The sequence below is a fragment of the Gobio gobio genome (assembly GCF_949357685.1).
Source record: "Gobio gobio genome assembly, chromosome: 12".
Lineage (NCBI taxonomy): Eukaryota > Metazoa > Chordata > Actinopteri > Cypriniformes > Gobionidae > Gobio > Gobio gobio.
This window is the reverse complement of record NC_137105.1, coordinates 19,959,219-19,965,667: the sequence shown is the minus strand read 5'-3', so window position 1 is coordinate 19,965,667 and position 6,449 is coordinate 19,959,219. Positions and strand designations below refer to the sequence as shown.

At 34.2% G+C, this 6,449-nt stretch overlaps 1 long non-coding RNA gene across 1 annotated transcript; it reads left to right on the top strand.

Annotated features, from left to right (window-relative positions):
• The first annotated feature begins 2,885 nt into the window (after positions 1 to 2,885).
• On the top strand, positions 2,886 to 4,985 carry LOC307135320. The gene is made up of 4 exons (XR_013817663.1): positions 2,886 to 3,024; positions 3,139 to 3,198; positions 4,601 to 4,723; positions 4,817 to 4,985. It is a non-coding gene; the product is annotated as an uncharacterized lncRNA (long non-coding RNA).
• The last annotated feature ends 1,464 nt before the right edge of the window (positions 4,986 to 6,449 follow it).

Below are 6,449 nucleotides of genomic sequence, written 5' to 3'. Positions count from 1 at the left end.
GATGTTTACCGGATGTATGTGGGAAAAAGCGGATCAGAGTAACACGGAACAGTATATTTCCAGAAAAACCCGGAAACCTCACGTATGCGGACGTATACAGGAATCCGTGAAATTTCACGGACATATACAGCTGAAACACTGCTGGGTGTGCTAGGACTGAAGACTGTTAGGTGTGAAGAAGACCTTTCATATGTTAATGACTGACACTTGTGCTGGCTGTTCTCAGAGGGAGGGGGGGCAGGGGAGGAATTCAGGATTGAAAATTATCTCTGGTCTACTGTAGGCTACAGCAAACAAGCTTTTTGCACAGAAAAAAGAATTCTTAAGGCCCTGAAACACTAAACTGAACTAGCAATGACTAAAGCCGACTGTGGGGTTGGTTCACGTTGCCTGGGTCTGGGCCAAACCATCAGAATGGTGTGTCAGGGCCTTAAAACCACTGCATGAAAAGAGTCTCTTAATCAAATATTTTTTATAAAAACAGTACAAAATAAAAACCCTGTCTGAACATATACGTTCACAAAAAAATCTGAATATGTAATGAAATAAACAAAGAAATGTAATGGAATTAACAAAGGATAATTAACCAAACATTTTAGACTATCCCCAAACAATTTTTGCAAAGTTTTACAAATTGTAGGCAATAATAGAATTAAATAAAGAGGAGATGAAATGTGGAAAATGAAAAAGTTTGTTTTAAAAACACCAAAAACTGATATGCTCAAAATAAAAATATGGAATAAAAAAGAGCAGGGATTCACTTGCTCAAGAAACACAGAAACACAAGCAGATCTTTCAGCTCTGCAACTGTTCACAAAAAGTGTCACTCCAAGATTCTTAACTTTAACACGCTGCAAAAGAGGGGCGTTTTGAGGTTTGAAATCCACCACTCACAATAGATGTAGGTGCAACCAATAAGGTTACCAATAAAAATAAGGCAACCAATAAAAATAATCCTAATTTTACAGAAAAAAACTTCAGTTTATTTACAGTATTTTCTTGTAATTTTGAATTATGTTTAAAACGATGTAAAATTACAAACAATATCTAAATAAACAACTTGACTGTTATTTTAAGGATTATATCATTAATGACAAACTACAGTAATTCTCATTTTTTTATACAGGAACATAACTGTATTATTTTTCTGTTTTCATAAATAACAAATTCATGCAAAATTACAAACAATATCTGTAAATTAACAACTGTAATACAATATTTAGCTCATTATATTAAAGATTTATGTTTATGTCCATACTAACAATTTAACATTATTCTTTGTCATTTTGAAGTAAATCTTATTAGTTTTATATTTACACTGTAAAAATAAAAACCTAAAAAAACAGCAGCTACAGCTGCAAAACAAAAACCGTAAAATTAAAGTCAAATATCTTAAGTCAAATAAAGTTAAAAAACTTCACAGAAATTTACATTAAACGTTTTAGAGAAAACACTATTAGTTTACAGATTTTTCCTTATTTAAATTAAGATATTTTAATTTAATTTTCTGTTTTACAGTGAAGGTGTATTTTTACATTCAATTCTGGATACAAATATAACAAAATATATAGCAAACTAAATATCAAACAATAATTGTTTTTAAAGAGTACAAATCTGCACTGCTCTCCAGGTTGAAACTTCTGCCCACACCACAAAACACCATTTGACCAATTAATTAAATATAACAGCAAATAAAAATAAATATACACATTTTCTAACTGTTGTTTAAAACAAGTTTTTTCTATATTTGCAAGGCTATTTGCTGTCTTTCCGTGTTCTTTTGAGCGTGATTGGTCAATCTGAACGTCATCCAGAAATCTGGCCAATGACAGTGCGCGCCTTCAGTTTGAATTATACACCCGTTGCCGTTGCCGTTGGAGTTGCTCGTGGCTCGCGGGGACGCGACGCGATCGCGGCTTCTAATCTTCACGTCGGTCTATTAATGGCATTGCATGGACCATTTAAACCTGTTAAAATCTTATTTTGGACGAATTTTGATGGTGGGATGTCGACTGAGAACGAAAAAACATGAATACGAACAGACTAAGTTTCCAATGGCGGACAGCAGACGGCAGAAGGTAACGTAAATCCCTTTATATTGTTTCTACTGCTCATCAAGATATAACGTTAGTGCATTAAAGTCATATGCTAATCGTGATTAACTTACATATTCTGTTTCTGTGTTTTGTTTTGTTGTAATATTGTTAAGATAGGGCTGGGTGTTATGGCGATCTGATGATACTGACTATTGTTAGCGATTTTGCTGTAAACGTTAACATTACCTTTTTATATTGTGGAATGGGAATATAGCGTATATAACGCAGCACTGACTGTACTAAAACTTTTTGACATTTTGACAAGGAAACATGCATGAATGTAGAATAATGAACGGGACATGCATGTGTTTAAATAAGCCTCTCTCAGACAGCATGCGATCCCGAAATCAATTATCTTTCTGTAAAATGCACACAGTTATCTCAGTAAGCCTGTCATGTGAGGTATCCACTTGATTTAAACAGTCAGTTATGTCTTAAGTAAAGTCAAACAGTTCAAGTTAACTTGGGGAAACCCGGATGCGTGTCATTATGTGCATCCGTTCTTAAAGGGGCTGCAGCTTTGTCATCATTTTAATAAAACAAAAGAATAGAGAAGACCTTCTGCTTCTTTAAGAATCAAGTGATATTAATTAATTGAATATCATACAGTGAAGACTTTTAAAGCAGTATTATTCTGTAGCATTTTAATAAAATATCCATCAAAATAAATATATTGTGATATCGTTATTGTAAAATATAATTTCTCATGTATGTATAATTATATGGTCATAATGCCCATCCCTACTGTCAGCTAGTTTTAAGATCAAGCTTGTCATAAAATGTAACAGAGTTTTGGAATGAGTAATCCGAAAACACTGTCATGTACACTTGTTCAACAGAGAGGACAGGAAACCACCATACTTGGACTCTGAAAAATTATAGGCAAACCAGGATTTTGGATCTACTGTGAAGTTTTTGTATGGGCCTGGTGAGTATGTTTTGCAAGTCCTTGTCCGTAAGTTGATAATTAATATTAATGTTTTATCAAACAAATTAATATTCATTTGTGTGTGTGCATGTTTCTTCCCCCCTCATGATCCAGAAGTTTTGGATCCATGATCCTGAAGAACTTTTACAGATGTTGACCCTGAATGTGTAAAAGGTAATCTTAAAAATTATTTTAATGTTCTCTGTTTTTTTCTGTAATGTAGACGCATGCATTTTCTGTGAAGTTGCTTTGAAACAATATCAGGGTTTTTCCTACATTGAAATTTTTTTGCCGGCCGCCAAAACAAATTTTTGTCCCGCCAAAGCCTTATTTGTTGAGTTATTGTGATTTATGATTGATGTAGTAGATGACTGCTGCGCTTGCGTTAACTGAGTGACAGAGAGAACGACCAGTGAGCTCATTCCTCGCTCGCACGCTCTCTGTCTTCAAAATAAGCATTCTTAGCTTTCTAATGTTTCACATATTACGTTAATCAAAATCAAAAGGTCGGAAGACCGAATCCATGTTGCACGTGGCGCTATCAGACGTCTTCCTTTAATTGCCGCTGGGTGTGAAATGCGCTCAAAAAACATTGACTGATGCTCTGACCAGCTGCATAAAGCATACTTTAAATAAACAGGAAACAAATCCTATCCGGTTATGTAGTGTTTTCTGTGTGTTGACAAATCTTTCGCGATGTTCTAAAGACGGGATTCACACACAACGCGTCTGCTAATGTCCGATTTTCCACCTAATGATTCCTTTGAACCGAATCATTTTAACGACTGGTTAGAACAACTGATCTGTCCAACACTGAACTCACGAATTAGTTTAATCATTTACTCAGAACAACACCTGAAATGAGAACACAAGTGTGCTTACCCACTTTAGCAAGAGTGGATAGTAAGAATTAGTTTTAATTATCAACAGTCTTTCAGCTTATTTATGTTTATAATGTGTAGTAAAATAAATCGCCTAAAATCATTTAGTTTAGACTGGAGTGAGGTGAACCCAGAACAAAGTTGTTGTTAGCTAGCTGATTGTATATGGCAGAAAATTAGGCTATTTGTTCATTTTTTTAATATTGATATGATTACCAAAACAAACAATTATCAGTAAATAGTGTAAAAATGAGGAAAAAAAACAAACATCAAGGTATCAAAATAAGATAAGCAAAAGTTACAAACTTTCTTTGAATTTATTTCAAATTTATTGTCAGTTTTGTGCTTGCAGATCAAGTGGGTAGGGTATTTTTTTTTTAGTGTGTGTGTGTGTGTGTGTGTGTGTGTGTGTGTGTGTGTGTGTGTGTGTGTGTGTGTGTGTGTGTGTGTGTGTGTGTGTGTGTGTGTGTGTGTGTGTGTGTGTGTGTGTGTGTGTGTGTGTGTGTGTGTGTGTGTGTGTGTGTGTGTGTGTGTGTGGATGACCATGTCTGTCAGCCACCACCGAAGACCATTTTTGACCCAGGAAAAACCCTGAATATGTATTATGAAAAGCGCTATACAAATACATTTTAATTGAATTGTTTTACTTGCTTTTATTGGCATTAACTATATATTATTAATGTATTATTTGGCAGGTCGCAAGATGTATTTTATTTTGTGAGACTTTGCTGAGGAAGTATTCTTTGGCTCAGTCTGAAAAGGCCCAGAAAAGAAACACTATGAAGAACATCACACAGAACCGTCAGAGAAAGAGACGGGTAAGTTAAGAAACCGGTTAAGCTTTTTCCCTCCAGAATGTTACTATACTCCTCTCTGAGTTTTAGTGGTTAATTTACTGTCATGTTTTGCAGTTGCTGGAGACCAGGTCCAGGGTTGCACAAACCAACACAGAACCTGTGGAAGACTGCAACTATAGACCTGATGAAGATGATGATGCTGTTGTTGATGGAAGGCCAGTGTGGATGGTTTGGCTAGCTACTACAAACCAGACTAGACTGACCCACGCTACGCATCACATCACCAGCCCATTATGCCAGTTTGAAAAAATGTTCAAAACTCAAACAACATTGTGTTAGAGTTGGTCACAATTATTTTATAATTATAATTTTAATATTCAATTGTTCCATTTTATATTTTCTTTATTCCTATGTTTATATACTTATACTTTTATTGGTTCCCATATATAGAACATTTACATATATTTTATATACACTTTTTAGTTTATAGATTTCTTTGTCTTGTTTTATAATGTATACTTTGTATGTTTGTTCCTTTTTAGATGTCCATGTTGCTTTTGATCTCCACGTTTTGTATTGTTGTTCCTCTTACGTCGCCTTCCTTTAGAAACATTTTGTTCACTTATCTTTTCCCCCATTCATTTGAATGTATGTTTATAATGCTCTTTGTTCTTTTTATTTGGTTATATTGTTTACTTGGAATATTTATGTGTATTTTATATACACTTTTTTTTGTCTTATAAATTTATTGTTCTCATTTTATATTGTTTAATTTGTATATTTATTCTTTTCCTTTTTATGTTCACTGTGTATTTTATTCCTTTACATCTGTCTTTTAAATGCATTTTGTTAATTTTTTTTCCCTTTTTGTTTCTTTACCAATTCAATTTAACGTATATTTATGTTCTTTGGACTGTTTATATTTTTACATTTGTTCCTTTACATTTTCATCCCTTTTAAATACATTTAGTTCACTTGTTTTTGTTTCACCATTGTTTTAATGTTCGTTTATAATGCTGTTAAGAATGTTTTTTTTTTTTTTTATATATATATACCTTTTTAATAAATATTTCAGACTTTCTCAAATTGTTTTGTGTGTATTTTTCTTTTGGGAGGGAGAGGGGATTATTTTTTATATATATATATTATATATTAATTAGCAAAATCTGCATAGCTGGCCTATAACCAATCAAGTCCCTATGCTACAAAACCTAGCCCACCCTTAGCCTTAGAAGTAACCAATAAAGTCACTTGACTGGGTTTTCAATGTGTCCTGTCCTCCAATAGCAGTCTGGGTTTTGGGAGTGGTTTTAAAAAAAACAACCAATCCAGTTTGAGATGAAGGACCAATAGGGGGTGGAAGGCAAAGCTGTTTAGAGGTGTGAAAATGTCTCCTGGGAAAAACTTGATGGGATTATTTGCCATGGCAACAAATGGCTGTAGCATGGGAGTATACGGCCACAACATACATCCGATTTGGTACCATTTCGGATGAATACGGACATATACGGATCCATGGAATTTGACCTATCCGGCCAGTATACTCCTGGATTCTTCCGAATTTCAGCAGTGTATACAGGAGTATCCTGGTCCGGATACACCTTTTTTCATGCAGTGTCTAGGTCTATGGAAAATGTATGTCCTCTCCCAATTCATATTGTGATTTTGAAATGTTATGCTGTGTGATCCACATTTCATCAATAAAGGCTTGTTGACATAATCAACATTGTGTTTAATCTCATTTACA